Raw genomic sequence first — 18,026 nt, forward strand, 5'->3', positions numbered from 1 at the left:
AAATCCACTGGAGCCTCACTAGCAAACCTACCTGCAAGAATATTTGTCCCCTTCCAGTTCAGATATAAACCGTCCCTCCGGACCAGGTCCCACCTTCCCTGGAAAACTGCCCAATTATCTATAAATCTGAAATCCTCCCTCCTGCACCATGTCTTCAGCCACGTGTTGATCTGCATTATCTTACTATTTCTAAACCCACCTGCATGTGGCACTGGTAGCAATCCTAAGATTGCTATCCTAGAGGTCCGGTCCTTCAACTTGGCACCTAGCTCCCTAAAGTCACCTTTCAGGACCTCCTCACTCTTCCTACCCACGTCATTGGTCCCTACATGGACCACAACATCCAGCTGCTCACCCTCCCTCTTGAGAATACTGGGAACTCGATCAGAGATATCGCGGACCCTAGCACCAGGGAGGCAACAGACCATCCGGGATTCTCGATCTCTTCCAGTGAACCTCCTATCTGTCCCCCTAACTATCGACTCCCCTATCACTACTGCTCTCCTCTTTTCCCTCCTTCCCTTCTAAGCTGAGGGTCCAGTCTCGGTGCCAGAGACGCAACCACTGCAACTTGTCCCTGGTAGGTCGTCCCCACCAACAGTATCCAAAACAGTATACTTATTGTTGATGGGAATGGCCACAGGGGTGCTCTACTCCTCCTGTCTATTCCCCTTCCCTCTCTTGATAGTCACCCAACTACCTGTCTCCTGACTCCTAGGGGTGACTATCACCCTGAAACTCCTGTCTATTTCTGCCTCTGCCTCCCGAATGATCCAACATTCATCCAGCTCCAGTTCCCTAACACGGTTTGTCAGGAGCTGCAGCTGAATGCACCTTTTGCAGGTGTACTCATCAGGGACAGCTGTGCTCGCCCTGACTTCCCACATACTGCAAACAGAGCACTCAACTGCCCTAACTGCTGCCTCCATGACCTACTCCTAAGCTAATTAGATTAATTAAAGGAGCTTACCCGGCCTTACCTCACCTGGAGTGAAGCTTGTACTCAGCCTCTGCTCGCTTTTTAAATTCCCCCGCTGATCTCAGAGGCCTACTTCCACGCGCTTGCACAGTTGTGCCCCGTTCAACCTCACCTCTGCCAGTTCTTGCTGAAACCTGATTGAGCCAAAGCCGTCCCACTCTGCCTCAGTCCACTCCAACGATGGCTGCTGTATATGGCGGTCTTTCTTTAAAACCTTTGGCATGCTACATCACGCGCCTGCACATTCTAGCCTCTTTGCCCCGAACAGTTAAAAAAAACAGCTCCTCTCCGAGCTTTCTTTACCTCTTCCCTCTCCGCCTCTTGCTTCGATTTAAGTGACTGTTGAAAACTTCCTCTCCTTTTTAAACCTTTGGCACGCCAAAGGTTTAACTGAACCAGTTGAACAAGTCTCTGCAAGGCCCTGAGGAAAATGTTTTGACTTCAAGTTACAAGATTCTTGGCTTTAAAAGCAAACTGAATCTTTGGAAAAACCATGGTGCCAAAGGAAATCTTGAAAGGTTTTCACTGCTGCTTGGGCTTGAGAGTGAGGAAGGATATCAGAAAGCCTCAACTCTTATTGAAACCCATCTGGAAGAACTACAAAACAAAATTGAACAGCATTTTTCCTTCTTCTCAACACAAGTGTATGACTGGGTGAGGGACTCTTTCTCTGAATCTTCTGCTCAGCCTGAGAACTTGATTTTGAGAGACGAGGAAGAATTTAATGAGCTGCAGTCTGATCGTGCACTCACCTGCTACTGGACAAGTTCAGGAAGAGTATCCAACCATTCGTAGAAAAGCAATGAACATGTTGCTGCAGTTTTCAACTTTTTACATGCGTGAGTAAGCTTTGTCTTGTTTAACAAGCGTCAACAGCAAGGGTAGAAACTGTCTCATTTCAGTTGAAGGTGAAATCTGTGACCGCTCATCTCAAGTTCAACCCAAAATTGAGAAATTTATTATGTTTGCATTATAAGTTTTTAAAATTTATAAAAGGGAATGAAAGAGATTAATTTCAAGAAAGGCGAGCTAAAAATTCATTCTCTACTCAAAAGAGCATTGACAATTATATTTGACTTCTTACATCTACAAGTACCATTAGTTGCAGATGTAATAGTCTTTATGCAGGTGTTCCCCGAGACCCGAAAATTATTTCAAGGATTCCTCCAGGGCAAAAAGGTTGAGAAAGGCTTCTCTGAGGCCTTGCACAAAAAGGATATTTATGGAAAAGTGGCAAGGAAGAAGCCCTGGCTTTAAAAAAAAGCATACCCCTTGCCTGTAATGACTTTGCAAAGCAGCACTTAAAAGATACGGTAAAGACATGGAAGAAGGTTTTGTGGTCAGATGAGACTAAAGCGGGCTTTCTTGGCCTCAACACTAGGTAGTACGTGTGGCATAAATATAATGCTTAGCATCAGCCAGGTAACTCTATTCCTATTGTAGAGTACAGTAGAGGTGGCATCATATGAGCAGTTTCATAAGAAAGTTGATGCCCTTGAGTTCCCCTGTCAGAGTCTTGACCTTAACCCAATCGAACATCTCTGGAAAGACCTCAAGGTTGCTGTCCACCAACATTACCCAACTAATCTGGCACAGATTAAGCAATTTCTCAATGATAAATTGCAAAATCTTGCTCCATTACATTGTGCAAAGCTAATGGAGACTTATCCAAAAAGACCTACTGGCTTTAATACCCGCAAGAGGTGGTTTAACTAATTATTGAGCAAAGTGGGATAAATACTGAAGTGCTAACATTTCAATATTTGAATTTTTAGGTTTTCATGCTTTTCTAAAAATACTTTTAAAAGACACTGTATTTTCCCAGAGAACAACTCCACTGGAATGGCATAGAATGGAATCAGACCCAACACATGCATGCTGTCCAAGACAGCTATCTCAGCTAGCCTATCTACCTTCATTTAGCTCATATCAATCTACCATTTTCCTACCATGCACTGCTCCAGGTGTCTTTTAAACATTGTAATTGGATTCACCTTTTCCATTTCCTTGCCTTCATCTGCTAACCAGACTCAGCTTGTGGATATTTTACCATCTGGCAGTGGAGAAGGTCCCCAGTGGAAATCTCTTCATGCAGGGGTTCTTCCCCTGCACTCTGGGGACCTGGGTGGAAGGGTGCAACAGGTCTTTAAGCAGGCTCATTGACACCCCGTCCACCCATCCATTCTGTGGCCGGGAGAAGTCAGTGTACTCACGAGGAAATCTGCAGATGCTGGAAATTCAAGCAACACACACAAAATGCTGGTGGAACGCAGCAGGCCAGGCAGCATCTATAGGAAGAAGTACAGTCGACATTTCGGGCCGAGACCTTTCATTAGGACTAACTGATAGAAGAGATAGTAAGATTTGAAAAGGGGAGGGGGAGATCCAAAATGATAGGAGAAGACAGGAGGGGGAGGGAGCTAAGAGCTGGAAAGTTAATTGGCAAAAGGGATACAGAGCTGGAGAAGGGAAAGGATCATGGGACGGGAGGCCTTAGGGAGAAAGAAAGGGGGAGGAGAGCACCAGAGGGAGATGGAGAGCAGGCAAGGAGTGATTGTGAGAGGGAAAGAGAGAGCAAAAAGAAAAAAGGGAATGAATGAATAGATGGATAAATAAATAAGGGATGGGGTAAGAAGGGGAGGGGGGCATTAACGGAAGTTAGAGAAATCTACGTTCATGTCATCAGGTTGGAGGCTACCTAGATGAAATATAAAGTGTTGTTCCTCTAACCTGAGTGTGGCTTCATCTTGACAGTAGAAGAGGCTATGGATAGATATATCAGAATGGGAATGGGACTTGGAATTAAAATGTGTGGCCACTGGGAGATCCTGCCTTCTCTGGCGTACAGAGCGTAGCTGTTCAGCAAAATGGTCTCCCAGTCTACGCTGGGTCTCGCCAATAATATAAAAGACCGCACCGGGAGCACCGGACGCAGTACATCACACCAGGTGACTCACAGGTGAAGTGTCGCCTCACCTGGAAGGACTGTCTGGGGCCTGAATGGTGGTGAGGGAGGAAGCGTAAGGGCAGGTGTAGCACTTGTTCCGCTTACAAGGATAAGTACCAGGAAGTCAGTGTACACTTGTATGGAATGCGAGAGGTTGCATCCCTTGTTTCAGTATCTGAAGGGGCTGCTGCTCAGGTTCTGGTTAAACTTCAGCCCCATGCTCCTTTTACACAGGCACCCAGTACGGAAAGGGACAGGTAATGAGGGGGATCTACTGCTGGGCTTGCTCCTGGGCCTGGCCAAGATGGCCATTCATGGGTCTAGACAGTGGAAAGTCAAGGACTTTGCTAGAGCCAACTGTCAGCCCCTCTTCTGAGGGTATATTCATGTCTGGCTGTCCTTGGAGTGGGAACATGCTGTCACAATGGATACGGGGGGCATTTCTGGCTGCGATGAGCCCCTCTGAGAACTGATTTTTACAGACAGTAGTAATCCTATTTATATTGAATTTATTCACTGTTTTGCAAATAATGCTTGCACTTTGTGTCTTTGTTGTGTAAATAAACTTTTATAGTTTTGTAAATAAAAAACTTTTTGCGTCACTAGTGCTGAAGATTGTAATTCTTCATTATTAACCTTATCAAAATTGTTCGTAGGCCTAAGCCTGGAATCCTCCTCTTCCATCTCACACCTACTCTTTAAAAATCACTACACTGGACCACCTTTAGAATGAAAATTTCCCTCCAATTTTCTACTACACTGATAGTTTGTTCGCTCCCATAAATCAGTTTGCAACACGCAAGGGGAAGGTGGGCGAGATAATTCAGGAGGAAAAGGCTGATGTCATGGCCCAAGTTGGGCAAGTCCATTCAATGTTCGGAAAACAGACTTCACGTTCCTCATCAGCTTAACACCTTCCCCTCTGTGCAAGACAGCACTGACCGATTATCAACAGCCTCCCCCACCTCACATCAAAATCTGGGAACGGACTCAAACAAATAAACAGAGTCTTGCTGCCCACTGCCACACCGGTCTGAGAGACCTCTAACGAGATTGCTAACAGGTCTGCTCAGTCCCTGCACACCACTATAAACGCTAGCATCAAAGGTTACGCGAAGTTCAAAAGATAATGTATATTATTTTTAATTGTGATCTCTCAAGGAACTCTGGTTGAGAAACCCTGACTATATCCATGCCCCTGGTGATTTCGCGTGCATCTATTAGTTGACCTCTCAGGCTCCTCCACTCCATGGACAAAAGCCTATTCAGTCTCTCCTTCTAACTCAAGCCACCAAGTTGCAATAACATCCTTACGAATCTTTTCTGCTCTCTTTCCAGCTTAATGACATTATAGTTTTCCCCCACTGCTTTCTAGTGAGCGCCTTTACAAAAGTTTGCATCTAATCTGGTCCTAGCACTGAAAGTTTCAACACAAATAGATCAGGTGGTGAAGAAGGCGCACAGTGTACCTGCTTTCATTGGTCAGGACATAGAATAACAAGTTGGCAAGTCATGTTGCAGGTGTATAAACTTTGGTCAGGCCACATTTGGAGTATTGTGTATAGTTCTGGCTGCTGCATAACAAAGTGTGTGGAGGTTTTGAGGAAAAAGCAGCAGAGGTTCACTAGGATGTTACCAGTTAACACCAGAGATTGGACAAACTTGGATGGTTTTTCTTCTGGATCATCAGGGTACTGATATGGTAAATAGTCAGAACTATCAGTGCTACTGTATGTGTCTGATGTACCTGTTACAAGCTGCTTATGACATAAAGCAGCTTGATTTCATTGTAGCTGGCCTATTAACTCATTTGGTCTTAACCTATCAGAGGAAAAAAGAAAACAGATTTTTTAAAAAGTGTTTATTTGTCACGTGTACATTGAAGCTTCCACTGAAATATGTGTAAATCAAATCAGTAAGGATTTGCAATCAAATCTGATTGCCCGTCCTGGTAATGTCACCACACTTACAGCACCAACATGGATTTTCCACAACTCATACCCATGTGTTCTACTCATCTCTCCCCAGCCTTCCGTTACTGAAAACCAGCTTGTTTTTTTTTCCAGTTCTTGAGGAGAGTCAGCAACCCAAAAATATCAACTAGTTTTTTTGTTCCATAGGTGCTGCCTAACTTATTGTATTTTACTGGGTCACCTGCATTACATCCTCTGTAGCTCCAACATTATCTTCTGTATTCTTTTTACCACCTTGGATGTACTTGTGTATGACAATCTTCCCGGATGGCAGGAAATAAAAGCTTTTCACTGTACGCTACAATAATAAACCAGTATTAAATAACCTGCAGAGCATTTCCAGCATCTTGTTTTAATTCCACTGTAACTTCAGCAAGCAACCATCATTGATTTGTGCTCTGAAACATAAGGGGAGGATAGGCCTTACACTTTACAAACACCTGCAAATAAAGCTGCTCCATCAACCGATCCCAAATAATAAAGGTCCATAGTCAAAATTCTGGAAATTAGCGTCTGCATCCCAAATCTTGAGAGCGAAGGCAGATATTCATGACAAAATTTACCTTAGATGTTTACCTTACCTTACCTTACCTTAAATTTACCTTGGTTGTTTTTATATTTATAGTTATTGTGTCTTTTTAATGCCTCATCGGATCTGGAGTAATAAGCATTTTGTTTTCTTTTACACTCGCGCACTAAAGAACGACAATGAACAATCTTGAATCTTGACAAAGCTGTGAAAAAATACCAGGAAGGCAGTCCCTACAAAATCCTCCTAATCCATCAAAAGGGTAAGTGAATCAGCACACAGTCCTCTCCTTGGGCAATGTCCCCAGCAACAGAGCCCCAATTACATTCAGTCAGCTGCAAGGAGTCAGCCACTTCACTGAAATGCCCTGGCCTCCTTAAAAGCCTTCTATAAAACATACAGCAACCATCCTTGCCCCATTACTGCTCAAAATGGAAAAGGAACAATCAAGTTAACACAGACAACCTTGATCCCATTCACGGGGAGCACACAGAAACCCAGCACAAGCCCGACCAGTGCTTTAGGGGTTAGGTGTCCTGACGCAGAGTTTCAATTCCCTCCCCTCCCACAGATACTGCTCAGTTCGTGAAGTTTCTCCTGCAGGTTATTTGTTGCTGCAGAAGAGCATTGCCCACTCACTCTCCTTGTCAAGCAATTCATGTCCCATTAGTGGCAGAGCTTGAGATTCCTGATAGAGCTAAATAACTAGAGTGAAGTCGCCCTTATTCCCAAGGGACTGCCCAAAGAGAAGATTCTGTCATTGAAACTCAGCAGTGTTGTGGCTGTCTTAGCAACCACTGTATCATAATAATCACTGTTTACAACGTGAAGCAGCTATGCATCCAGCAGAGTGGCAGAAAGACATTTGCTTTTATCCTGTGGATGCAGATCAGAGTTTCAATTGACACAGCAAGTCAGGTATCAAAGGATCTTTCTCCAGTGAACAGCTAAGCCATAGTTATTCCATGTAAAATGACAAGGCATGAAGCTGTGAAAGCAATGATTTAGAAGTTCAGCCTTCAAAACTGCACCATAACAGAACATAGGATTTATTCAACAGAATCACAATGCCATCACTAATAACATCTATATATGCCAATGAATAAATGGATTAAGTGATAAAGTTGTTAAAAACAACTAACTCACTCACCGACAATGTACTGGTTAACATTAATCACTTGGACAGAAAGTCAGACATCCCTGCACTGGTGCTGTTAACACTGAGAAATCCAACTCTATTTGCTCATCATTCTGCTGGAGCCAATCCTGCTGAAAGTACTTCTCCAATCCTGTGCCCCGTTAAACCTGATGCAAGATACAATATGCCACCTGTTTCAATAGGATCATGGATTTAAATGCAAACAGCAAATGCAATTTCTAAATTTGCTATAGTTTAATGTGTTTTTAAACAATCTAGGCAATTTATTTTAAATTTTACTTTAACGTTAACACTATCTAAATGACCTCACAACTTTGAAAGCTAGTAAAGCCACATCCTAACTTTTATTAGCTGTCAAACCTTTCAGGAGGGTTTTGAGGGCAAGGATCTCTCACTGTAGCACAGCTATCTGGACTACACCAGACTACTAAATGTTTTCATAATCTTAAAAGACCTCCATCAAGTCAGCAGTGAGTCATCTCATTTCTGAAGAGTCCCAGCCTTTTTAATTTTTCCTGACAAGTACAAACCTATCTGTTTCATTCTAATGAATCTTTTTTTTTGCATCTTTTCCAGTGCTCTGCATCTTTTTATGTAAATACAGATCAGAGCAATTTACAGTTCTCCAAGCGAGATATAAACAAAATAGTTTACACGTTTAATATAAACATTTTTGTGTTTCATTTCCATCTCTTGAAATGAAAGATGCTTCATTCTAGTCATTTCTAACTCTGAAATATGCGGTCATTATGCCTGGAATTTCCCAGCTGGAGCAGACAGAGGTTAAGCAGATTGTTGTTCTATTCATGGTTTGAGGAACTATAAAACTCAATTGTCAATTCCATATTATTAAAATAAAGTTGAACAAGTAGAGTTTGAATAGTTTATACAGCTTTCCATTTTCTACCTTACAAGTGGGTGCACAGCGCTTTAATCATTGGTTGTTTTTATGTTCATTGTTATGTTTATATTCATGTCTCTATAGTACCAGATCAATACAGTACATTTGCTGACAGCATGGTTATAGATGGGCCTCAATATTCCATTATGTGGCACAGCTTTTTTCAAATGCTCCTCAAACAAAATTCTTATTTCCAGAAGGGAACACACTAGAGCCCCTTTGTATTTCATCGACTCATTCCGGAAATTCAACCAGATTTTTTCATCTACAAACTGTACACATCAGTGATGAATTTTCCATCACAGGATGTCCATAGAACCAGATCATTTAGGCACCAGATCACTTGGCTCTGCTGCTTTGCCCTTCTGAGGAATGCAGTGTTTACTCGTTAATTCTAACTAATGCTAAAATTAATTAATTCTTATTAATGCTAAAAATTCTAACCAATCACTCCCCTACACCCCAACTTCAAACTTTCAACATCATCCTTGGCACTCACAAACTTGTCCAAAATTTCTTCTCCCACATCATCAATCAATGAGCCCTATTGGACTTCCCATTTCATGTTCTGTCTCCAGTATATTTCCTACCTCTAACCACGACCCACTCCCATACCTGCCCACTTACTTTCCTTTATGGGGCTTACAAAGTCTGCATTTGCATGTCACATCAATTTATGTGCATTTAAGATATTACATGAGCACCCAAAACCTGCAAATGGCATGTTATCATGCCTCCCAGCATAAATGAAAATCTGAGCTATTATAGTCAGAGCAAAAAAAAATTGGTGCTCCATCTGACCCTTCTCCTGCACCTAAATTTACATACATATCCTGTGCATTCAAACCCATCAATACCCCCTCAAGACCTTCCCTATAAATATTTATGTGTCTTCCCTTACAGTGAAACAATACTGATTTATCTCAACTGCTTTTCTTATTTTCAATGAATATTCCTTCAAAACTATTTACCATATATCCCACCATTAGCAATGATTTGTGGAACTATTTCAGTAAACTAAATTGTTATTTTTATTTGAAGAAAAGGTGTTTTGACTTGCCACAACCAATGCTCCCGACTCATGTGGTTTCATCCAACAAGTTTTGCTTAATTGCATGACTGACTTGAACCGGTATTACCCGCTTAGATATTTATTCAGAACATCTCTTTTGTTCAATGCATTAAATTCCACATCAATACATCTCAAAATTGCAGATCAAGTGATTCTAAGAACTGGATGTCAGTTTTCAAATGTCAAAGGAAAAATTTATTTTTAAAAAAACACACATTATGGTGATTGTACTGGATCAACCAAGTCAGACAGTATATTCAATTAGCTATTGGCATTCAAAGAGGAAACACGGAAAAGTATTTTAATCCCTTGGATGGTCCCTGAAGTTCTATTTGACAGTTTAAATTATTTAAAAAGCAGATTTATTTGGTAAAAGGAAATGCAAAATGATGAATACACATCAGTCCTCATGGGCAGGGGGGGGGGGGGGGGGGGTCAGTGGCTTCAAATTCCAAGGCATCAAAATCTCAGAGGAACGACTGTGGGCCCAACACATGGGCGAAATCATGAAGCCAGTGGCTCTGCCTCATTAGGAGTTTGAGGAGATTTGGTATGTCACCAAACTTCTAAAAATGGATGGCGGATTGTACTCTCTCTGGTTGCGTCACAGCCTATACAGAGGACAGCCAGTGCCTGCAGTGAGACATAAATTCAGCCAGCTCCATCACGGGCCCAATGTTCCCCACCAGACAACATCTTCAACAGACAGTGCCTCAAGATTGCATCATCAATTATCCAGTATATGCCATCTTCTCATTACCACCATCAGGGAGACTCCGACTTTTAGCCACAGTTTCTTTCCCCTCTGCCATCAGATTTTGCAATGACCCATAAACCAATGAACACTACCTTAATATTCCTTCTTTTTGCACTTTTTTTTTGTAATTTATACTCTGATTCTGTTGGCTGCGCAAGTCTAGAGAAGACAATATGATTAGGAATAGTCAGCATGGCTTTGTGAAAGGCAGGTCGTGCCTTACCAGCCTGATGTTAAGGATGTGACTAAGCACCCTGATGAAGGTAGAGCAGTAGATGTAGTGTATATGAATTTCAGCAAGGCATTTGACAAGGTACCCCATGCAAGGCTTATTGAGAAAGTAAGGAGGCATGGGATCCAAGGGGACATTGCTTTGTGGATCCAGAATTGGCTTGTCCACGGAAGGCAAAGAGTGGTTGTAGAGGGGTCATATTCTGTATGGAGGTCGGTCACCAGTAGTGTGCCTCAGGGATCTGTTCTGGGATCCCTGCTCTTCATGATTTTTATAAATGACCTGGATGAGGAAGTGGAGGGATGGGTTAGTAAATTTGCTGATGACACAAAGGTTGGAGGTGTTGTGGATAGTGTGGAGGACTGTCAGAGGTTACAACAGGACATTGATAGGATGCAAAACGGGGTTGAGAAATGGCAGGTGGAGTTCAACCCAGATAAGGGTGAGGTGGTTCATTTTGGTAGGTCAAAAATGATGACAGAATATAGTACTAATGATAAGACTGTTGGCAGTGTGGAAGATCAGAGGGATCTTGGGGTTCGAGTCTATGGGACACTCAATGCTGCTGTGAGGGCCTGTATTGTGCTGTAGGTTGACTCTGTGGTTAAGAAAGTATACGGTGTATTGGCCTTCATCGATTGTGGGATTGAGTTTAGGAGCCGAGAGGTAATGTTGCAGCTATATAGGACCCTGGTCAGACCCCACTTGGAGTACTGTGCTCAGTTCTGGTCACCTTACGATAGGAAGGATGTGGAAACCATAGAAAGGGTGCAGAGGAGATTTACAAGGATGTTGCCTGGATTGGGGAGCATGCCTTATGAGAACAGGTTGAGTGAACTCAGCCTTTTCTCCTTGGAGCGACAGAGGATGAGAGGTGACCTGATAGAGGTATATAAGATGATGAGGGGCATTGATCGTGTGGATAGTCAGAGGCATTTCCCCCAGGGTTGAAATGGCTAGCCTGAGAGGGTACAGTTTTAAGGTGCTTGGAAGTAGGGACAGAGGAGATGTCAGGGGTAAGTTTTTTTTTAAAAAAACGCAGAGAGTGGTGAGTGCGTAGAATGGGCTGCCAGCAAAAGTGGTGGAGGCGGATACACTTCTGGACAGGTACATGGAGCTCAGATAAATAGAGGGCTATGGGTAAACCTGGATAATTTCTAGGGGAAGGACTGTTCGGCACAGCTTTGTGGGCCGAAGGGCCTGTACTGTGCTGTAGGTTTTCTATGTTTCTAATCTCTGGCTCTGCCAAACGTGTGAGACTGAGGTGTGAGCCCACCTCAAAACCCGCTGTTTATGTGGATGCTGTGTGATCTGTTACCCTGTTACAAATCAGTACCACGAAACAACACAGTACACCGCTTACAATTAGCAATTTAGCTTTATAATTCTTAATTTGACTAAAGGTTTAGTAAAGAAAAAGCAAAAAGGGTCCACTTTAATGAAACAGCCCAAAGTGCACACGTTGGAGCTCACAGATTCCCCTTCGCTGATCCTCCTTTGACCCCCCAGGGCTTCGTCAAATCATGGCCCCGCTCTGAGTTGAGTCCTACAACCTCTTCTCTCCAGTATCTTCTCCCTTCATCTCCCGCCAAACAAAAGACGCAGCTCACACACAACACAAAAACACACTCCCTTCATTGGAAGGTTCACATTCCAAAGTACCCATTATCTCTAACCATAACCCAAACACCGCTTCTATAGAAAGACCATTATGTTAGCAATGAAACCTTTCCCAGGGTGTTACATCGATATCTGTCCCAAAACAAAATACTTCACATGACTGTAATAGATAATAAATCTAATTCTGATAGTAATATTCATCAGATAATAACCAGAAGATTTAAACCTTTGCATTGCTACAAAAATTCACGAAATGTGAATGTGGCAGGGAAGTGGAGGAGTCATAGTAAAATAGGTAAAGAAGTAAACGAAACAGAGAGAACAAGTGAATGGATATCATATCTCCAGGAACAATCGCTGATCTTGACCTTGTGTGCGTGGAGTTTGCCATACCTTTTGACTGTCCCCCACATCCCAAATTTGTGCTGGCAGGCAATTTAACCTTCATGGAAGTAGATAATCAAAGTTAAATTGATGGTTGCATTCTAAGTTCAAAGTACACTTATTATCAAAATATTAATTATACAACCTTGAGATTCATTTCCCTACAGGCAACCATAAAACAAGAAACCCAAAAGAACCCAATTTAAAGAAAAGTGCAACGAACAGCCAATGCGCAGTGAGAAAATGAACACAAATTGCACAAACAATAAAATCAAGCAACAGCATTCAGAATGAAAGTGTAAACTATAGATATGAAGCCTGAGGCAGCTAGAACACCGGAGCAGCAAGCAGAACTGGCCTGAAACTTGCCTCAGGTCCCGATGCCCTGCCTTTTCAATCCATCTGGCCTGGCATTTAAATCATCCAAACACCAGGGTCACTGGGGCCCTGTGGCATTGATATACTCCGGGCCCCAGCATTTCCACATTGGCCCAGCACTTACATTGATTCAACTTCCTTCTCAGTTTAGGTGAATGGGCTCTGAAGCCCCTCCGCTAAGACTTTTCCCCTCTTTGCTCGCTCCAATTCTGTCTCGAAGATGCCTCGACCTTGTTTCAACTTTGCATCGCATGCCTGGATGCTCGAGTCAGCCTCGCCTTCGCTTGACCTCTTCATTGTCTGTGGTGATCGTTCACCACAATTTCCCACAGAAAAACTTTTATTAGTTGTATTTATTCAAGATGCATTATCAAAGAATATATAAACTATACAACTTTGAGATTTGCTTGCTCACAGCAAGAAACCCGGAAGAACCCAATTAAAGAAAAAAAGTGAACAAAAATAAAAACAAAAGACTAACACACGATGAGCAAGAGAAAAGAGCAAGAATAAAAATCATGCAAACAATTTAAGTGAACCACAGCATCCCAAGCCAAAAATGAGTCCTCATATCCAAAGCCTGGAGGTGCCCAGAGTAGGCCCAAAGCTTCTCTTATCAGTTCATCATATTAGCAGGCACGGAGCACTGCAGCTGGGACAATCTCCATAGCTTCAGCACCATGGAGATGAGCATCGCAGAGAGCGAGCAAGATCAGCTCTCACCTCTGATCTTGTTTTATGAACCACCAGGAAGCTGTCGCCTATCTTCAGTAAATAGAAATTTAATGTGAGGGAGTACAAGTTGCAGAGCTGCAGGGAAAATAAGGGAATAGCAATGGGATTGGTGGGAGAAGGAATGGACTGCAAGGGCTTTGACCTCTTTCTGTGCCATAACATGCAAGTTCAAAAAAAAAATCAAAAAAATCCATGCAATTTAGCTCTAATTTAAATCACTTAAGTGCTACTTTCCTCAAAATACGCAATCTAGCTTTTCATTTACTACTTTGAAATTCCAGGCCTATGATTCAATACTAGAGATGGAAAATCAGAGTAAAATAACTAATGGCCCTGACAACAAGAAGCCACTTGCAGAATATGATATCAACTCTCGAAAAAAAGGACTAAATAGGAGTAGTCATTTACAACTCCCAGATGACTAGTCATTTACTATTTTCTTCATTGCCCAAGTCAACCCACACAGTTCTTAGTTATCCACCATTCTGATGATAATACCGATTGCTGAGGATCTTTCTGTTGGAACATAAAACATGAATGTTTTCAGGTAAGCTGAAACATCATGACTGTGGCTTTGGGTTTTCCAAAACTTGGATGCTTGTGACTAAATCCTGCAATAAAATAATCTACAGGGTATTAACTCAGTTTCCATAATGTACACATTTAAAAGTTAAATATTTACAGAAACCTGTGCTTCAGAAATACAACGAAAGACAATTATCTTGAGAACTCTTTGCCAAATGCTAAGTACATGATCATACAAAACTGCATATCAACTGCAAGCTTTCAAGGTTAAATATACATAAATACTATCAATTAACACTGCACCATCATCTGAAAATGCAAATTTTCAACCAGTGTTATTTTACAAGGAACAAAGTAAGAGTTTGAAATATAATAGTTACTAGAGAAACTATGCAAGAAACTTCTAGCCTACTCCAAAACTAATAGGATTTAGACTTTTAAGGGGGAGGGGGGAACTGATTCTCCCACCATGTTGATTGCGCATCTCAGATTTAAAAAAAACATGAGCTTTTGATACAGCATACAATGTTAACTTGCCCCCAAGTGACTTCCAGAGCTGGTGGAAAAATCTGAGACCATCTGTCACAGAGTCATAGAGAAAGGCAGTACAGAAACAGGCCCTTCAGCCCAACTAGTCAATGCCAAAACTATTTAAACTGCCTACTCCCATCCCGCACCGGGACCATAGCTCTCCATATGCCGCTATCCATGTACCTATCCAGACTTTACTGAAATGTTAAAATCAAGCTCACGTGCACTACTTGCACTGGCAGCTCATTTCGCACTCTCACAACCTTCGGGTGAAGAAGCTTCCCCTCAAGTTCTACTTAAACTTCTCACACTTGGTCCATGACCTCTGGCTGTAGTCCCACCCAACCTCAGTGAGAAAAGCTTTCTTGCAATTACCCTATCTATACCCCTCGTTTTTGTATACCTCTAAAAAATCTCCTCTCAGATCAAATCTTCTACATTCTGAAGAACACCATCCTAACCTATTTAAACTTTCTTTATAACTCAGGTCCTCCAGACCCAGCAACATTGTTGTAAATTTTTGCTGTACTCTTTCAACTTTGTTCACAATTTTCCTGTAGGTAGGTGACCAAAACTGCACACAATACTCCAGATTAGGCCCCACCAATGTCTTATACAAAAACATAACATCTCATCTCCTGTACTCAATATATTGATATATGAAAGCCAATGTGCCGAAAGCTTTCTTTACAACCTCATCTACTTGGGATGATGCCACTTTCAATGAATTATGTACCCGTGTCCCAGATCCCTTTGTTCTACCACACATCTCAGTGCCCTACCATTAACTGCCTGAGACATGCCCTGGTTGGTCCTACCGAAGTGCAAAACCTCAAACTTGTCTGCATCAAATTCCATCTGCTATCTTTCGCCCATTTTTGCAGCTGATACAAGGCACTCTGCAAGCCACGATAACCTTCCTCCCTGTCCACTACAACACCAATCCTGGTGTCATCCCCAAATTTGCTGATCCAGTTGACTACATCATCATCCAAATCATTGATATAAATGACAAAAAAAAAAAATGAAGGACCCGGCACCGATCCCTGCAGCACACTTCTAGACACAGGCCTCCTGTCAGAGAGGCAATCCTGATTACCAGTCTCTGGCTTCTCCCACAACACCAAAGTCTGACCTAATAAAATAGCTAACCCTGAATGCTGAATCTTCTTGACCAGTCTCCCACGCGGGATCATGTCAAATGCCTTACTGAAGTCTATGTAGACAATGCCTTACTAAAGTCCACGCAGACAGCTTGTAAGATATCTGCTGGACATACTTAAGCTGCTGTTGGTTGCCTGTCTATCACCTGTTATGTTAATTATTAGGCTAATACGCTCACATTGAAACCTTCAGATATTACGTTGCTATGCATAGTTGCCACATGTCCTGTTAGGGGCTTTGGCCCAAAATGTTGAATGTTTATTCTTCTCCATAAATGCTACTTGACCTGCTGAGTTTCTTCAGCTTTTTTTTGTGTACTCCTGAAGATATCCAACACCTGCAGATTCTCTTGTGTTTATGACTTCCAGGGCTGAAAGACTGAGAGATCTGGAAAAATATTTTCAACCTAAGTAACAGTGCTCCAGAGATAATTTCTGAAAGAGGCAGAAACATTCAACCAACACATAAAGTGATGGTGGAACTCAACGGGGCAGACAGCAGTTTGGGCAGTGACCCTTCATCACCACTGGAAAGGAAGGGGAAGATGCCAGAAGAAGGTGGGGGTGAGGAGGATGGAAAGGAAAACAAGCTAGAAGGCAATAGGTGAAGCCAGGTGGGTGGGGGAGATGGGATGAAGTAAAAACTTGGGAGGTGACAGCTGAAAAAAGAAGGCTGGAGAAGACCTGGCAGGAATGGAGAGTGGATAATGGGAGAAAAGGAACAAGGAGGGGCACCAGGGGTAGGTGACAGGCATGTGAGAAGAGGCAAGAGGCCAGTTTGGGGAACTTGAAGGAAGAGGGAGGGGAAAATAATTACCAAAAGTTGGAGAAATTGTTGTCCATGCCATCCAGTCAGAGGTGACCTAGACAGAATATGAGGTTTTGGTCCTCCAACTTGAAAGTGGCTTCAGAAGAGGAGGCCATGGAACAACATGTTACAGCAGGAATGGAGATAGTAATTAAAATGGTTAGCCACTGGGAAATTCCGCCTTTTGTAGATAGAGCAGAGGTACTCGACAAAGCATTTCCTCCAATCACTAATGTAGGTGAGGTCACATCAGGGGCACCATATAGACAACATCAACAGATTCACAAGTGAAGTGCTGCCTCACCAAAGGACTGTTTGAACTTCTGAATGGAAGTGAGAGAGGTGGAAACATTTAATCCATTTTTTTAAAAAGTATTTAAATGTGCAATCACACGGCAACAGATTAATGCAAAAAGGTAAGATCAGAGTGAAAAGCCCTTGTTCAACCAAAAGCTTTACAGGTCGAATGTATCCTTTCTATCTTGAGACGCTTCAATCTACTATGTTTTAATTGGAGGGCAAAACACAGACTGACTGGTTCTGTTGAAAACATTTGCTTTTGATGTCCCAGATTTAGTATCCCAAGTCAGCATATTTGCCTATTAAGATAAAATGTACAGAGGAAGAATTTTGCACAAGGCATTGGTCCCAGAAAATGAACAACTACTATAGCTATAACATTTTTCCAAATAAATCAAACCAACTTGACCTTAATGCCATTAATCTACCCATTTCTGACCTACCTTGCCATAACAGCCGGGGCTCAAGGGAACTCTGCACATACTTTATATAGAACAGTGAAGGTGCAGCAGTTCATTTATTAGACAAATAAGCCAAAGATTTAGTTTAAATCCCACTATGGCAACTGTGGAGGTTCGAGGAGGTATGGTGGTGCAACAATTCAAGTTGGTGTCTCAAAGCTTCCTGACCGTGGGTCAGTGTAAACTCTAAATAATCTTCCTGTAACCGCATTGTTTACTGTCCAGTACTCCAGCAACCTCCTATATCCCGAAAAGAAAGGTTAATTGGCAACCTTTTAATTGTAGGCAAGTGACTGCTGAATCAAGAAATGAGCTCAGGAGCCATGTTACAGGAAATACATTGCGGCACATCTGGAAATAAGGGAGGGTCAACCCCTGTTAAGGATCAAATAGCCTATTCTGTATTGAAAACCCAGCCTTTATAGAGAGCATTGTATATCATGTTATGCAGCATATTCATGACTTTGAAATGGGTGATAATTAAAAAAATCATCAATCTACCATGACCACCACGTCAGATGAAGTACGCACAAGGGGATTCCTGGAGCAACACCAGATCAATCTGTAACACT

General features: G+C 42.3%; 1 protein-coding gene across 6 annotated transcripts in view; it reads right to left on the reverse strand.

The window, feature by feature from the left end:
- LOC132387457 (1-phosphatidylinositol 4,5-bisphosphate phosphodiesterase beta-4-like) overlaps positions 1-18,026 on the reverse strand; it is a 536,307-nt gene that overhangs the window by 430,790 nt on the left and 87,491 nt on the right. Inside the window, exon 1 of one of the 6 annotated variants that reach the window (XM_059959815.1) lies at positions 7,579-7,727. The exons of the other annotated variants lie outside the window; for them this stretch is intronic. The gene's annotated coding sequence lies outside the window, so the exon portion shown is untranslated. Of the gene's footprint in view, positions 1-7,578; positions 7,728-18,026 lie in introns of those variants that run through there. 6 annotated transcript variants of the gene reach the window in all.

The sequence above is a fragment of the Hypanus sabinus genome, unplaced genomic scaffold (assembly GCF_030144855.1).
Source record: "Hypanus sabinus isolate sHypSab1 unplaced genomic scaffold, sHypSab1.hap1 scaffold_188, whole genome shotgun sequence".
Classification (NCBI taxonomy): Eukaryota; Metazoa; Chordata; class Chondrichthyes; order Myliobatiformes; family Dasyatidae; genus Hypanus; species Hypanus sabinus.